This window comes from Myiozetetes cayanensis, unplaced genomic scaffold, assembly GCF_022539395.1.
Source record: "Myiozetetes cayanensis isolate MyiCay16 unplaced genomic scaffold, myiCay2020 scf22, whole genome shotgun sequence".
In the NCBI taxonomy this organism is placed as follows: Eukaryota; Metazoa; Chordata; class Aves; order Passeriformes; family Tyrannidae; genus Myiozetetes; species Myiozetetes cayanensis.
This window is the reverse complement of record NW_026087434.1, coordinates 9,516,497-9,533,110: the sequence shown is the minus strand read 5'-3', so window position 1 is coordinate 9,533,110 and position 16,614 is coordinate 9,516,497.

The following is a 16,614-nucleotide window of genomic DNA, read 5'->3' as shown; positions in this document are numbered from 1 at the left end:
TTTAACTTCTGAGTCCTGGATCCCTTAAAAAAAAGCATTTAATCCTCCTGCTTCCCTCAGGAGGACAGATACAAAGACCCTCCTTCTCAGCCTTGGAGGCAGGTTGCTGTGGGGCAAAGCTGAACCCTTGGCTGCCTTTCAACACTGGGCCTGATGACATCCTATGGACAACAGGATTTGGCCATTTCTTATTGAAATTTGACATTTCTTCCTTTCTATCATCCTGCCAGTCCTCCTGCTGGTTTAGCAGCAGACACCAAGGACCAACTCTTCAGCAGGAACAAACCAGACCAGCCTTGTATCCTCCTTGTGGAGCTGGATTCCTTCCTTTTATTGAAACAACAACAACAAAACCAACACAAAGAGCGCATCTTTTCTGCAGTTAAGTTAATTATTTGTGGTCTGGATCTGGCAATATGAGAGGAAATTAGCCCAGTCCTGATGATTGGACATTATTAGCAGCACATGAGGTCCATCTTTTGTTTGCTGGGGCCCATGCTAGGTTTTGTTTTTTTTAGCACTGTCTTCCTTGGACAGACATCTTGTGGGGGGTTACATTAATATTTTGGCTTTCTGACTGTGCAGCCCATTCTTTGCCACACACTGGAGGCAAAGCTTTGCAGTTTCAGTTGACTGGACTTTGTACAGGCTTTTTCAAAGCTTTCTCCACAGATGCCTTAACGATTTTTTTTGAGTTCCTGTTGGAGTTTTGTGCTGGGATAAATGTGAGAGGGCTTGTCCTCAGATGGTGCAGGCTGGCCTAGAGCCACTGACTGCGGGAGAACTAAGTCATTCTGCTCAAGCAGAAGATCTGCTGCTCCAACTTCAAAAGGCCACCCACATGTGCTGGCTGAGCTGGAGGTCTAAATTAGCAAAAACCAGAGTTTTTCCCATGGTTTTCACTCTGAGCCATAAAATGACCCATAATTATTGGAAATCCTCTAGAAGTGCTTGAGCCACAGTGCGTTGAGAGCACGTTCAGGTTTGTGATGCAAGAGAGCATCAGGTAAAGTTTCTTCTTCCTCTTCACTTGAAGAAATGGTGGCTCCACTGTGAAGAAGTTTTATAACTCTAAGTAGAAATTAGTGCTTCAGAGAGGGCATTTTATTTCTTTCTGCTTTTTCTAAGAGGGGGATTTGTTCATAATCAAAAATCCGGGAGGAGCTGTGGCTGCCCCATCCCTGGAAGTGTCCAAGGCCAGGTTGGACGGGCCTTGGAGCATCCTGGGCTGGTGGAAGGTGTCCCTGCCCATGGCAGAGGGTGGGACTGGATGAGCTTTAAGGTCCTTTCCAACCCAGGCCATTCCATGATTCTGTGGATATCAGCTCATAGCAAATGTGATAGTTGTAAGAACAGTTCCTCATTGTGGGTATGGGGGATGATTGCTGGAAAACCAAGAGGACACTGCTGGAGAGACCTGAGGCCACTCTGAGACCTGAAGCTCTGTAAAGCCACCTTCACTGCCATCCATGTGCCAGCCTTCAAAAGAGAGTCGTTTCTGAGGGACAGGGTGACTTCATTTTCAGGGTGCTGATGGTATCCCACCTCTGAGCCACCTTTCCAAGGGCCACTTGCTTGCTGTGTGACACTGCAGTGAGGTTTAGGATGGGAAAATGGCACCCAAGAGTGCCCTCCCCGTCCCCTGGCCATGAAGAGAGAGAAGGGTTGGTTGGTACCTCTCAGGGACGTGCACAGTAACACTGGCATTTGGTTTTAAGGCTTATCATGAGTGTTTTGGAAAACTCATCGGGAACTGGGAAGAGCCTTTGCTTTTGAAACACCCACCCACCAAAAGCAGCCTGGCTTTTGGTACACCACCAGGAGTGTGGCACCCAGGCTGCTGCTGGGCTGAGACTGACACTGGAGGGACCTGTCTCTGCCAGCTTCAAGGGGTAGCTTTGGCAGGAGAATCAGCAAGAATTCCTGCAAATAGTGTGGAAACACGGGCTATTCCTGGTGGTCAGGCTGCTCCCTCTGCTCTCCCATGTAGACAAAGGGTAGAGGTAAGGAAAGGAAGATTTATAACCCTCAAATGCAGATCACTGAGCTGTCACAGAGCTGTGTGAGTCAGTAGAGCTCTGGTACCTGTCACAGTTTAGGGTTTGGGCATTCATATGTTGCTCTTATCCATCTGAACTGACAGCCCCAAAGTCTGGAGACACACAGAGAGCTGAGCAGACATCTCAGAACAATCCAACAACGGCCTGCATGACGAGCTGTGGAAGAGCAGATGATGCTCCTGGGGTAAAAATAGTGCTGCAGCACTTTTTTAAGGTTAGTGACTTGCACTTTGCAGGAGGGAGCTATAAAAAGAAGTGCCTTGCACGAGTGCAGATCAGCCCTGAAAGCATTCCAGTGCTTACAAATGAAAGGATATTTGAGTGGGATTTTCCAGGGAATCACAGTAAAGTTCTAGCTATGCCCTTCATACCTTCTTGCAGGTATTTAACAGACAAGAGAGTATTTATTTATTAGCAATACTGTTGATTTTTAAGGACACAAAACGTTCCCACATCGCCCTCCCATTCCTGGGCTGTGGAGGGATATTTGTCCCATTCCAGGGGCAGTGGGAGATAAAGCCTGTTAGTGAGAGGAGCCTGTGTTTCAGGGTTGTGCCTCTTCTTTCCCTCTCTGAGCAGTACAAAAAGGTACACCTGGGCCTTCAGAGGCACGGCTGGGACAAAGGGGCTGCTCATGCAGCACAGCAGTGCGTAGAGCAGGTGGTTCCCCTTCCCCTGGGTGCCTTCTCATCGAGCCAGACAGGCACTGCAAAGCCACCAGAGCCAAATGCAGGTTCCCTCGGACACCCCAGGCTGTGTTGCTGTCACTAGGTGTGGAGTGGTGCCGCCTCTGTGGCAACAGAGGATGAAAGTGGAGCTTGCCCTCGGTGAAGCACGTTCCTACAAATTCTTCCCCTGCAGGAAATCCAATATATTTTATCCTGTTTGTCAACACGGTTCATTCTGAGAGAGCCCCGAGTCTGTGGCCAGCAATTAATGCCACTTAAAAGCTTTTCAGAGGGATAATTGCCTGTTGTTCTGCAGGCATCACTCTCATTCAGATGCTAATGGCTGTCAGGGGCAGTGGCCATTCCCACATTGGGGGCCAGGTATGCCCCGCTCCCCTCGCCTTGGGAAGACGCTTAATGGGTCTATTGTCCCCGAACAAGGGCAGTAGGGAAACCCCCCTGTCCCTGAGGAAGCCGTGGAAATAATCCTCATCAGTCTGTGTCACTTGGGCACAAAAGGCAGTAGGGTGGACAAAAAAAAGGAAGGGGGCATCCAGCACAAAGGGGGTGGAAGTCAAGGTGTCCCGTGTTGGGGGACTTCCAAGAGGGCTGTACCAGGCTCAGGAACAGAGTCTCACCGCAGCGCCGGGAAAACCCGGGGGGGTTTTCCAGCCGTTCTCAGATATTCACCAGCTGGGGCTGGATGTGTTGTTTCTTAAGTCGTGGTTACCTTTCTTTGGAGGCCAAGTTTACAAGGACGGAATAAGAGTCGTCAGCAGGACCCCTGCTCCCCGTGATGCAGTTGATATCGATGGGTAGGTTTACTCCTGGAAGATCCAGCATCGAACCTCAGGTGCCCAAAGCCCTGTGCTCTCGGTTGTCCGATGGGAGTGGTCTCCTTGCAGGACAAGAAACCTCCTTTCTTCTTATCATAGAATCACAGAATGGTTTGGATTGGAAAGAACCTAAAAGCTCATCTCATTCTCTGCTGGCAGGGACACCTTCCACCAGCCCAGGTTGCTCCAAGCCCTGTCCAACCTGGCCTTGGACACTTCCAGGGATCCAGGAGCAGCCACAGCTTCTCTGGGCAACCTGTGCCAGGGCCTGCCCACCCTCACAGTCTCATTTTCTTCTCGTTTCTTTTTGCCACTGAGGTTGGGCTTAAGCCATAATTTCTGAGTGAGACTGGAGTTCTCATGGCTATGTTAAAGCTTACCCTGCTTCTTTCTGGGCTCTCTGGGTATCTTCATCTTCCCAGCCCCCGTGACCTAAGGTAGGCTGGCCGTGATGAAGCCGTGTTGGCTGGAGATTGTCCCAGTGTTCTGCTCCTCTGGGTTAATGGTTCAACTTCATGAAACCCCTGCTTTGCAATCTCTGGATGAACAACCCAATCTAAACACCCCTTCCCTCTGTGAACCAGGGAGTGAGGTCAGTGAGGAGAAAATCACTTTGTGGGGGAACACATGTACCTCTGTACCGATCAGTGAGTGAGGGGGGGATCATGTAACAGCATGGAGTGTCCCCTTATGAGGGTTTTGGTTTTGAAGCCTTGGGGAGAAGGGGCTCCTCTCCCCACCTGGCCACCTCCTCTGGGGTCCCTCGCTGTGGAGCCCTCCTGGGGGACCCTGCAGGCTCTCAAGCCCCCAGCCCCTTTGTTTTGCTTCTCCTTTTGGGTTTCACATGGGTTTGTTGGGGGCTGCAGGGCTCCCCCGGCCCCGCAGCCCCGCTCCCACCCCGCGGGCCACTTCTGCGGTGGAGGCAACCCGAGAAAGGACTGAGGCACTTCCATGGAAACAAAAGCCTGTTTTCAAACAGTGCGAAGAGAAACTGTTTCTATCTTAGGCCTTTAATGACCTGAACTGTCCGTCTTTAGGAGAAAAGCAACAATAAAAAGCCACTTTGCTGGGCTGTCCCTGCTGCCGCTCTCTAACCACGATGATGTTTTTGCCACATGAGCTTGGCATCCATCCTTTTTTATGATGCACATAAAAAAATAAAATAAAATAAAAATAAAAGGAGGTTTATTTGCCCTCTCCAGCAAATCTGGCTGCTAGGAAGGGGCAGGCACGTTTGCAGCAGCGGTTCCTATTTTCCCTGGGAGAGGAGTCCTGTGCCCTGCGTATTTCAGTGTTGAATAAATAGTCCTTCATGTTGTATGCGGTGGCTCCGGGCACCCCGCTGAGATCATGTCCTTAATACAAACAATACGACACATTTATTCTAAGCTGACCGCGCTGACCCCCAAAAGTTTGTTCCCTCCGCTGGGACTCCTCGGCCTTTTCATTCAGCTGAATGGCCAGCACAAAGACCTTGTCGCATCTACAGTCCCTCCCTAAACAAAACTCGCCGAGGAACGGGGAAGGAGCGGCGGGGGAGGGCGGGGGAGAGGAAGAAATAGGCAAACCTTGACCCCCTCCACCTAAAAGAAAGTGGAGGAATTTGCATTTTAAACCTTAAGATGCTCGGCCGGGTCTCCCTGCCTCTCCTCCGGCCGGGAGTTTGACTCCCCTTTTGCAAACACCCTGAGAAGCTCCGGGCTCGCAGCATCCCAGCGGAGCCGCTGTCCCTGCTCCGGGAGCATCCCCTGCTGCGAAGAAAGGCTCCTCTCTGCTCTCCTTTGCATTCCTATTTTTCCATAGATTAGAAAAAGGAGAGAAAGAGCTCTACTTAATAAGGAAATGGATGTTCTCTCCCCTTCCCCCATGCCCGGTTTTTGGGGGCAGGCGAGGGCTGGGAGCTGCTCCGGGTTTGTGACTGTTTCCCATGGCCTCGGCTCCTGTCCCGGAGGTCACTGCTCGCTCTGTCAGGGATGGATGTGACAAACACCCTCAGCCACTTTGGTTTGCGGGCAAACACAGAAATTGGTGTCGATTTGCTGGGATTCCGTGTGGGAAACAGCAAGGCTGGTGCTGCTTCAATTCAGTTCCAACTGGCCTCCAGGGAGAGACCTGCTTTGGGGGTAAACTCTTGTTAGATGTCATGCAAGGTGTGCTTGTGTGTTTATTGGACTTTCTAAAATGTTCATTTTAGCTGGGAACCTGCCTGGGCACTGAAAAAATTTACAGTCTTTAAAGATATGCTTCCAACTCCTCTCTTTTCTCGTCCCAAACTTGGACTGTCTCAGAGGCAGCATCGTGCAGCTTTAGCAGAGTTGTACTTGCAGGTTGCTCCGTGGGACTGAGGTGCTGATCTGCCAGTCAGGGCTGTGGTGTTTCCCCTCTTTGCCCCTACTGGGCTGTACCACCTAAACCATTGTCTCTAGAACACCCTGCTGGGTAATGGCAGAGGATTCCTGACTCCTTGCACCGGGGGCTCAGCCCCTCTTTAAACTTCAGTGGGGTTCAGGCTCATTATTTGATCATCTCTGAGCTCTCACTTAGCTCAGAGTCATTTTATCACCTTAGCTATTTACAGTGGAGCACAATTTCTTTTTTTTTTCCTGGAAAAACTGAACAGTTGCAGTACCACGTGTGGATTTCATTACACTTGTGATGGAGCTGCCTCATATTTTTTTCTTTCCCCTGTGTGTGCACAAAGCCCTTTGATTCCCCGTGGCTGGTTCTGCCCCGGACAGTGGGGTTGGGGCAGCCCCTTTTCAGCCTTGTGGCACCTCTGAAGTGGCACCACTTGAGCATCACACGATCTTTGACCAGTCTGGACCTCACCCTCCCCAGCTGGAAAGGGGGCATGGCTGTACCTGCCTCCCAGCTGGGAGTCAGGGATGTCTGCTGGGTGGTGGCAGAGCTCGGGTGAGGTGAGGAGTTGTTCTGTATTGTCGGGGCTGTGCCGTGGGCACGTCTTTCCTCTGGGTATTGCCCTGACCTGTGACATGCCCCACTGCTGGAGGGCGAGGCTGGGACCATCCCTGCAGACTGCCAAGGGCTCTGGCTGAGGTCAGCTCTGTGCTGGAAGCTTTTGTCAGTGGAACAATATCACTGTGCTGACCAGAGGGTTTGTCTAGAGCTGAAACCCGGCCCAGGACACGGCTGTGGATGTTACACACGGTTCTACCAGCACAAGTAGTTGAGCTGAGCTAAAAAGACAAGGGAGTTGCCCATCAGATGTCTCTGTAAAGAGTATTTTGCTCATGCACACAAGCCCTGCCTGAGGGATTTTGAAGTCCAGTTGCAATGCTACCATGGTGGTGCCTGCAAACATAACCCAACCCACACTGGGGTAACCAGGGGGATGAGAGGCACACCCTTGAACTCTTGCAGCAGGCTGGGCATTTCAGAGCAGGTTCCCGAGGTGCTGGTCTGTGAAACTTTCTCCTTCTTGGCCTTTCCCGTCCCCCCTGCCCTCCCCCAGGTTGTGAGCCCCTTTTTGCTGCCACATCACTGTGCAAACAAACATGTTTCTCACTGCTGCGCTGCTCTCCGGAGTCTTGCTGGCTTGTTCTTTACATGTACAAGGAAACTGCATGACCAATTCTGTCTGGAATCTGTTCTTTTATCTCTTTTTTTTCATCCTGTGCTCTTTTCTTTTCCTTTTTTTCCCCCTCAGGCTCATTAAGAAATCAATAAGTGGCTCAATAGGGCTTTGCTTAACCTGATTCTGGAAGTATTTCTTCCCCTCGGAACGTGAACCAACTTCTCAAATTGATTTTGCTGCTTTTGCTCATTTCCATTTAACAACATTCTTAGTGCTGTGTCTCTCCTTCTTAGAACAATTCACAGCCGGTGATAAGTCCTGGGCTGGCAGCCCCTAACAATGCTCACCTGCAGGACAGGTACGTTGTGCAACACCTGCCTGGGCAAGGGAAGGGAGGAACTTCTGTTACTGCTCCAAAACCATCCTGGTTTAATCCTTTTTAAAGAAATGCCAGCAGTCCTGGAGATATGCAGAAATGCTCCCTCCTTCCAGTTAGCCCCTGGCTGATCCATGGTGCAGGAGCCCAGGAGGGGAGATGAAGTTACTCCTCTCAACTGGACCTGTGTGGAGAGTGATACCCTGCTAACAGGAAGCTAACAGGAAACTGTCACCTGTTTCTTTTCATCCCCTGTTCAGTACTGCTCTGAAATCCTTTAGGGTCTCTAAGTAACCCCAAGTTTCGAGAACACCCATCAGATCCATGTGAAAACTTTAAAGTTCCTTTTCATGGCACATTCTGCCCATTCTCTTTTGGTTGTTGTGTTGTGATGTGGAGGTGGAAGTCTGGAGTGCGTTGACACGCAGAACAGAATTAGACATGACAAAACAGAAGTTCTGGAAGTATTTACAACAGGTGGGCTGGGTTTTTGCTGTGATTTTATTTGGGTACATTTTAAACAAATTGAAGGGAAAGACTGGGAGAACAGACTCCCAAAAATGGCAAGGCATCTAGGATAAAAATACAGGAAAATGGCACCCACTCAGCAGCACCCCTGCTAATATCCTGCTTTATTTGGACAGAAACTGAGAGGGATTTCAAGCAAAGGTTAGTTAATATCAATTTTTACCCACCTTCAGGTCCAGCTCTCTCTTGGTTGTTTAACATTGATCCTACTCATCCAGAACAGACCAAACAAGGGAGATGAACTTGGAAGGGAAGGGCTGGGTGGAAGTTTGGGAATGTTGTGTGCCAGACCCAGGCTCTCCCACAGAATACACCTGTCGTGCTTTAAGAGCTGAAGTGCCAGCCCAGGATGTCCTTAAGAAAAGCTGTAAGGGCTGTGTGGTGGTGAAGAGTCTGCTGCACACACAAGAAAAGTGTCTAAGCATGGGTCATATTGTCAAATCTCGTGGAGGTAAGGTCTGAAACCGAAGACCAAAAATAAAAGGCAAGACTTTGCAACTCCACCTGGAGCTCTTTGTGCTTCTCCTTACTCAGGGATGTCTGAAAATATCAATAAACTCATGAGAGGTTATGACCACAGCCAAGGAGGAGGGGTTCTCAGCCAGGCTGGGTCTGAGCAGGCTATGCCAAGCACTCCCAGTTTGGGGACTGGGATTTGGAAAGGGAAGATTGTCCATCTAGGCTTGGTTCCCCCACCTCCCCCCTTTTTTTTCGCCCCCGGTTGTTTTGCAAGCCCTGAAAGGAATAGGCTCAGTGTTATTCTAACTTTAAATGGGAGGAGGGGGGAGGCAGGGAGAGCAGAGAAGGAAAATCCATTTGCTGCAGTACTGTCAGCCCCTTAGTTTTCCTTCAAGTCTGACAGGCCCAGGATTAAAGGGTTGGTTACAATGCCCTGACAGTACACATTAACAGCCCTGAATGTCTTAACAACCCTGCTACTGGAGATGCATTCAGAAGAGTCTGTGAACTGCTTTTCCCCTTTAAAGCCCCTGCTAGACCATGTTGTCCAGTGAAATCCTTTGTGGTTAAAAATGTATGGACTTTTCTTCCTGGTTCCTAAGCGTGTACGTAACACAAACCCCAAATTCTTTGCTGTCTTCCCCTAGGGTTTATGCCCAGTTGTCCATTAACCACTTGGCTGGTGAAAAGTGTCCTTCTCTGGCTGCACAGGGAGTTTATGTCTCCCCTTTTTATTTTAGCTAGACTTTCCCCTTAGTGTAAACGAGCAAAAGCTCACTCGTGTGGGTGGAGTTATGAGGATCTCTTCCAGCTGAGGGGCTGAACATGTAAAATAAGGGGGGTTTCCCTGAAAAAAAAAAAAAAAAAAAAAAAGAGCCTCTGATCAAACAAAATCCCTGTATTGATTGGCTGCATTTGCATCATAAAATGGAATTCACCAGCCACAGCGTTTGCATGGATGGGCAGTGATTGCAATAACCAGGGTGTGTTGCTATTCACAATGCGTAATAATTAAGTTTACACTGAGCTATCCCCAGTCACTGGCAGGACCAGGGGATGTGTTTCCACTCCTTGAGTCTCCAGGCAGCAAACCCCACTGGATTAACTTACTTGGAGGGGGCAGAGGATGGCCCAGGCTCTGCTGGGGGGGCCCAGCAATGGCACAAGAGCCACGGGCAGGAACTGATGCCCAGGAAGCTCCAGCTGGACAGGAGGAAGAACTTCTTGGCTGGGCAGTGACCCAGCTCTGACCAGGCTGCCCAGGGAGGGGCTGGAGTCTCCTCACTGGGGATATTCCAGACCCCTCTGGACACAATCCTGGGCCATGTGCTCTGGGATGGCCCTGCTGGAGCAGGGAGTGGGACCAGTGACCCACTGTGGGCCCTCCCAGCCTGCCCCATCCTGTGATTCTGTGGAGGTTGCAGGTGGCTGGTTGTGTTTAATCTCAACAGGTTTGGCTCCTGTCTCTTGGCTCTGTGGGACAGGGACTTTTGTGCTTTAAAACAGAAGGGCTTTGGCTGAGTCTGGTATTCCTGTGGTGGCATCCAGGGACCTCACACAGGAGGGGTGGCACTTTTTCAGGCAGGGAATGTGTGCAGTGTGCAAGGAGAAGACAGACAAAATGTGCTGGAGGGAAGATTGCTGGATCCAGGGAACATCCATGATCTGTTCTGAGGGTCCTCTCACACTGTGGGTGAAAAAAGATGGGTGTGGGAGTGGGAAGGCCCCCAGGAGAGCGAGAGGTGGGAGATAAGTCAATCCTTGAGGGGTCACAGTGGCTGCATAGCCTGGGTGATTTCTGTTCCTGAAGAGGGGGGAGATAATCTGAGGGGAAACCTGATTAGAAGTGAGGAGTGCAATCCATGAAAGGGGAGGGTGGAAGGGGGGATAAATGAGAATTAATTTAGCACAAAATCAAGATGTCAAGAACAAAGTTAATCAGGAGACAAGGTTAATTAATGACTACATCCTTAAACCATCACAGCTACATCAACACCACCAGCATTAATCAAAGCACTTAGTGTACTGAAGAAGAGACACTGTGGAATTGTTCCTAACCCCGTGTGAGGTGTCTGGGAATGAGAATGGGGAAAACAGAATTTTGTTGGAAATACCAACTTGTTGTGGGAAGAATGACAACCACCAAATGCTAAAATCACTCATTATGATTTGTTTTAGAAGTAAAAGGTGGGCAAAAAGGAGGAGCTGGGAATAGCAGTATCTGCTTCTTAGGCATTGACAGCTTTAAGCAAGTGGCCAAACTCAGTTAATAAGGGCCTGGGAGGTGCTATTGACCTGAGATCCTTCTGGAACATGGACAGCAGCCTTCACAGACTAAAGAAGTGGCAGGTAATTAAAAATGCTATTGACCTGAGATGCCTCTAGAACATGGACAACAGCCTTTATAGAGTAAATAAATGAGAGAGACAGAGAGTGGTGGGAACGGGGCTGCATCCAGTTGGGATCCATCACCAGTGGTGTCCCTAGGGCTCAGTGCTGGGCCCAGTCCTGTTCAATATCTTTACTGATGGTCTGGATGAGGAATTTAGTGTACCACTAGCAAATTTGCCAATGACACCACCTTGGAGGGGTGTGTTGGTCTGCTGGAAGGCAGGAGGGCTCTGCAGAGGGACCTGGACAAGCTGGATCCATGGGCTGATTCCAAGGGTTTGAGGTTCAACCAGGCCAAGTGCCAGGTCCTGCCCTTTGGCCACAACAAGCCCTGGCAGCCCCATGGGCTGGGGACAGAGTGGCTGGAGAGCAGCCAGGCAGGAAGGGAGCTGGGAGTGTGGAGGGACAGGAGCTGAACAGGAGCCAGAGTGTGCCCAGGGGGCCAAGAGGGCCAAGGGCTCCTGGCCTGGCTCAGGAACAGTGGCAGCAGGAGCAGGGAAGGGATTCTGCCACCCCTGGAGTGCTGTGTCCAGCTCTGGGTCCCTCAGCTCAGGAAGGACATGGAGGGGCTGGAGCAGGTCCAGAGAAGGGCAACGAGGCTGGGGAAGGGTCTGGAGCACAAGTGCTGTGAGGAGCAGCTGAGGGAGCTGGGGGGGCTCAGCCTGGAGAGGAGGAGGCTCAGGGGGGACCTTCTCACTCTCTGCAACTCCCTGACAGGAGGGGGAGCCGGGGGGGGTCGGGCTCTGCTCCCAGGAACCAGCAGGAGGACAAGAGGGCTTGGTCTTAAACTGTGCCAGGGGAGGTTTAGGTTGGATATTAGGAAGAAGTTCTTTACAGAGAGAGATATCAGACCTTGGAATGGGCTGCCCAGGGAGGGGGTGGAGTCCCTGTCCCTGGAGGGGTTTAAGGACAGACTGGATGTGGCATCAGTGCCATGGGCTGGGAACCACAGCAGGGTTGGATCGAGGGTTGGACTGGATGATCTCAAAGGGCCCTCATACTGTGGGTGAAAATCTCCTTCTGCTGCTGACAGTGTGGCTGGTGACTGAACAAGGGGTGCCTGCAACTGAATTAGACCAAACACCACCCTCACAAAGCTGAAATCAAAAAGGGTGACTCTCCCCCCTGGATTTTCCATTTGGCATTTGGCTGGTTGGGCATTGACCAATGATCTGGAAATTCATACACTGTTCTGGAGAGATCAGGCAAACAGCAGTGAGGGACAGGAATATGGAGCAGTCAGAAGCGCTTTTTGAGAGCATTAAACCCCACTAAAATCAACGTGCTTGCCCTGGTTAAAGCTGGAGATGGAGGAACGAAGAGTGCAGCAATTCCCTGAGAGCAAAATATGAGGGAAAGGGAGTGGGAAGCATTTTTCAATCTGGATGAATTAAAATCTGAAGATCACAGGAAAAATGATGAAGGAAGAAAAATACAGTGGAGTGAATCCATGGCTAGTGGTGTTAAAGAGGGACTGATTTCTACCCGTATTTACAAAAAAAAGATAATACTCCCAGTGGTTTTGCCACCTTTCTCTTTGGGATGGTGATACACAGAAATCAGAGGCATTCACTCAGTATATGTGTGAAATTTTGGGGGAAAAATCAGATGGTGTATTCCTGTTCTGGGATGTGAGTGATGCAGTTGCAAGCCCAGCAGAAATATGGACAATCCATGGGAAGAGTGGGGAATAAGAATCACGATTTTAACAGAGGTGGCCCTTCTGAAGAACTGCTGCCACAACACTGGGGCCTTTATATATTTAAATACATACTTTTTTTCCCCTCGTCGCTGTAAGTTGTTAAGACAGGAGGTTTTACTCTGCTCTGGCTCTACCACAACCCTCAGTCCTCAGGCAGGAATCAACGTGGGGTGGTCCCCTGACCTGGGCTGTGCAGCAGGTCAAGCCAAAGCTTCACAAAGACCCTAAAATCTATGAATAAGTGCAATTCTTTAGGAGTCAGTGCCCCCATTTTACAGCAATCTGGTGAGGGGCCTTAACTGGGTGACAAGGTAATTTCCATACAGTTTAAGTACATCCTATCTGCAGTCTCAGGGCCAGGGGAGGTTTGACCCAGGGTAATTCTGAGCAGCTCTGTAAGATTTCCAAACTGGCCCGTTTGAGTCTGGTGTCCTGTGTGCTGAAGCAGCAAACACTGATCCATCAGAGAGGGGATATAAAGAGTAAAAGCAACTCTTTCCTTAATGCATCCAGCAGTAATTCCTGTGGGGAGGGTGGGAGGGGTAGGAGCCAGTTCTCTGACCACTGCAGGTGATCGGTTCAGAGGTGTGATTCCCTCTCCCGTGTTCCTGTGCAGGCTACAAACATTTATTAATGGTCATAAAATATCCTACCTGGTTTTTAAATCCAACCAGCAATGTATGACTTGACCACCATAAAGTTTGTCTCCAAACCACCACAAAAGGTTTGAATTACTCCTGGTGGCAATAAAAGCATTCTTTGGGCTAAGGCTTTGCTTTATTGTTAGCTTTTATTTTTCTCAGTCCCCCTTCCTACCAGCAAGACATAAACAATGGGGGCTGAGTTGTCGTCCCCCACCCCCTCACACCTCCATTAATAAGATCCAGGAACCAGCAAAATGAAGGAAACAGGAGCAGAATAGTCATGGGGGTGACTGGTTGGTGATAAGCACAGCTTTGCCTGGTGTCAAAGAGGGTGTTGCTTAAAAAGAATCTTTTTCCTATTTGCAACCCAGAGTGCCCCAGTCATGTAAAAATGTCCATATGAAGAAAAAAATTTACACACCTTTTATATATTTTATATTATATATAATATATATAATGAATATTTTAATATATAATACAATATATTTAATGGGTGAATTCAGGGTTACTAAAGTGCTTTTTATTCAGACCTGGTTCCTTTCAATGTGAATTACACTGTATTAACTTATAGCTGTATTATTAACTTAACTTCCACACAAAAGCATCTGCTCAGGAGTGGATTTCAGTTTACCATGTCTGCCTTAAGTAGTTAATTCAGAACTTCTGTCTTTTGACATAAACCCATAGTGAATTAAGCATCTTGCTGTTGAGTGGCAGCTGCATACCAAACATCTCCATGACTCGAGGTTGAATTCCTCCTCTAAATCTGCTTTACTGCTGACTGTAAAGTCATGGATAACTTTTTCATCATCTGCCTTGAATGGAGATACCAGAGGTGGAGGTAAATAAGAGCATCTGAACTGGACCTGAAGTGCTGCCAGGGCAGGAAACACTGAGGGGGCACAACAGCACCAGTGGGGATGCACTGGTGGAAGTCACAGAACCACAGAGTATGCTGAGTTGGACCCATCAGGATCATCACAGAGTCACAGAATGGTTGGGTTGGAATGGACCTTAAACATCATCTTGTTTCAATCCCCTGCCATGGCAAAGACACCTTCCACTGGACCAGGCTGCTCCATGCCCTGTCCAAATGGGCCTTGGACAATTCCACTTGGTTGGAGTAGTTGCATGTTTTGGCTGCCCACAGCAACACTGCAAAACCTGCAACCCTGGCTAAAGAAACCAAACAATCTCTTTAGAGTTGGCAAAAGAGGGGAAAGGAAATTGTGTGGTAAGTAAGGAGGAAAAAGAGTCATGAGGAAGGGATGGAAATGAGGAGAGTGAATTTTGTGTTCCAGCTCGTTCAAGATGGAGCCTGAACTGGGGGAAATGAAGGGACTTTTAGGGCTCCTTCCCTGGCTCAGACCAGTCACATCAGCTTTTTCAGTCTACCTCCATTACTGAGTCAGCATCAAATTAGGGACCTCCGAAATGGGGCAGGGAGGACCATCACCTCATTATTTCCTTCTCTGTGCAGGTCTCAGCAATGCTCTGCCACAGGCTGGACCATTGATAGCCACTCAGCACAGTGCTTGATTGGTGTCAGAAGGTCTTTTGGTTCACACCCTTTCCCTGCCTTTATCGCTGCCCCACTTGTGTGCACAGTCGTGTGGGGGTGAGGACAAAGAGCGCTCCCGGCTGGACACGAGTCACTTCTTGAGCGGCTCCAGATAATGCCCCAGAGGATGTGTCTGGTTCCCCTCTGCAGTGGGAACCTTCCTCTTCCTCACCCGACGGAGATCTCTGAGCTCCAGGCAAGCAGGGAGGGGAGGTGTAGGATTTGCTCTGTGGTGCGCTCACTGGAATGAGTTATGGAAATCCTTAAATCCTCCTAAGAAAGGGCAGTTAAAGCTGAACTGAAAATTAAACACTAAGCTGGTACAAGCCACCTCACCTATAAATCCAGTCCTGGTGCAATTTATTCCTGCACCACACTTGCTGCGTGAATGGGGATTTACGGCCGGGGAATTTTCACATTCCCCCCTTCCGTCAGCAGCGCCCGCGGGGCTTTACGGACTGCACCGTGCCAAGGGGGCACTTCCAAACCTCCTCCAGCCCGCAGCCCAGCCCCGTGATGGGCAGGGAAGGGGGAGAAGAAAACAGGTCTGGTTTGGAGAACCCGGAGAGGCACCGAGCCCCTTTCTGTGCGCGCTCGGAGTGTTTGGATAAAGGCATCTCCTAAAGGGGGAATTTGTTTGGTTTGGACTTCATTGAGTGAAAAGCTCTCAGCCCCACGAGTGCTTAGTTATTCTCTTGTCTAGTGGCTCCTCAACAGCCCCCTCCGATAGGGAGGAGGCTTCCTATTTGTGAAAGTGGCCCCGCTTGTTGAAATTCTCCAGTGACTTAAATTTATTGGTTTTTCCTGAGGTCCAGCCATTTGAATTGCAAACAATGCCCCATCCCTGCCTCCTCCCCCTCTTCCCCGGGCAGAACAATGCGCAGAGCTGAAATAAAGCCAGGCAGCACGGACTCTTGAAACGGGAGTGCGATTTCTTTCCGCATGAGCGGGGAGGTGGAAGTTTGCTGCCTTCTGGTCCCGCTCATTGATGCAGAGGATGTCTGTGAAAGGGGAGGGAGGGATCTGCGGGAAGAAAGAAGGGAAGGAGGCCAGCTCATGGATGATGGTCAGAGATCCTTTTTGCTTTATTTATTTATAACCTCTCCTGCTTAAAAAGCCATCCTGAGGGGGGATTAGCGCCGGCGGATCGGTGTGTACCTCTCTCACTCCTCACCCCTCAGCATCCCGGGAAGGATGCAGGGATGGGGGTGTGGGCTGTGCACTCCAAAATGATCCCGTAACTGAAAAAGGTGAACTTTTATCCCACTCCTGGGAGCAACTGAGCAGCTCTGGTCAGTCAGAATTCAGTTAAACACGCTGAGAGCCGGGATGTTGCTGTGGGAGAGCTGGAACACTGAGCATTAGGATGTAGGATAACAGCGGTAAATGAAAAGAAGTTGTCTCTGCCTGAGTCAATTTTAAAGCCTGATTTCTCCCCTTCTGTTTGCTCAGGGAGCTTCTGTGTTGGGTCACTCACTTGGGTGCTTTCTCCTTATTTATGCTGCTGGGAGGGAGGAGGGAGGATGGGTGAGGTTGTCTCCCAGAGGTGCTCTGCTACAGCTGGTTAGTTAAAAGCTGCAGGATAAATGATAGAAACAACATACAGCTTGTGTTTCACTTGGTCTTCTTTTTAAGTCACGGGGTGTTTCTGAAGTTTTGCCTCTGCCTGGCTCTGCTCTCCTGGAAAAGCACAGAAATCTTGTCTGCTGGAGAACATCTGAGGTTCTCCAAACACCCACATGGGAGCCTCCTCCACACACAGGGAGGGTTTGGGCAGGGGGATGTTGGGGCAGCGATTACCCAGGGGCAGCTGGGAGGCACAGAGAAGATAAGAAACCCCAGAGGAGACAGCCA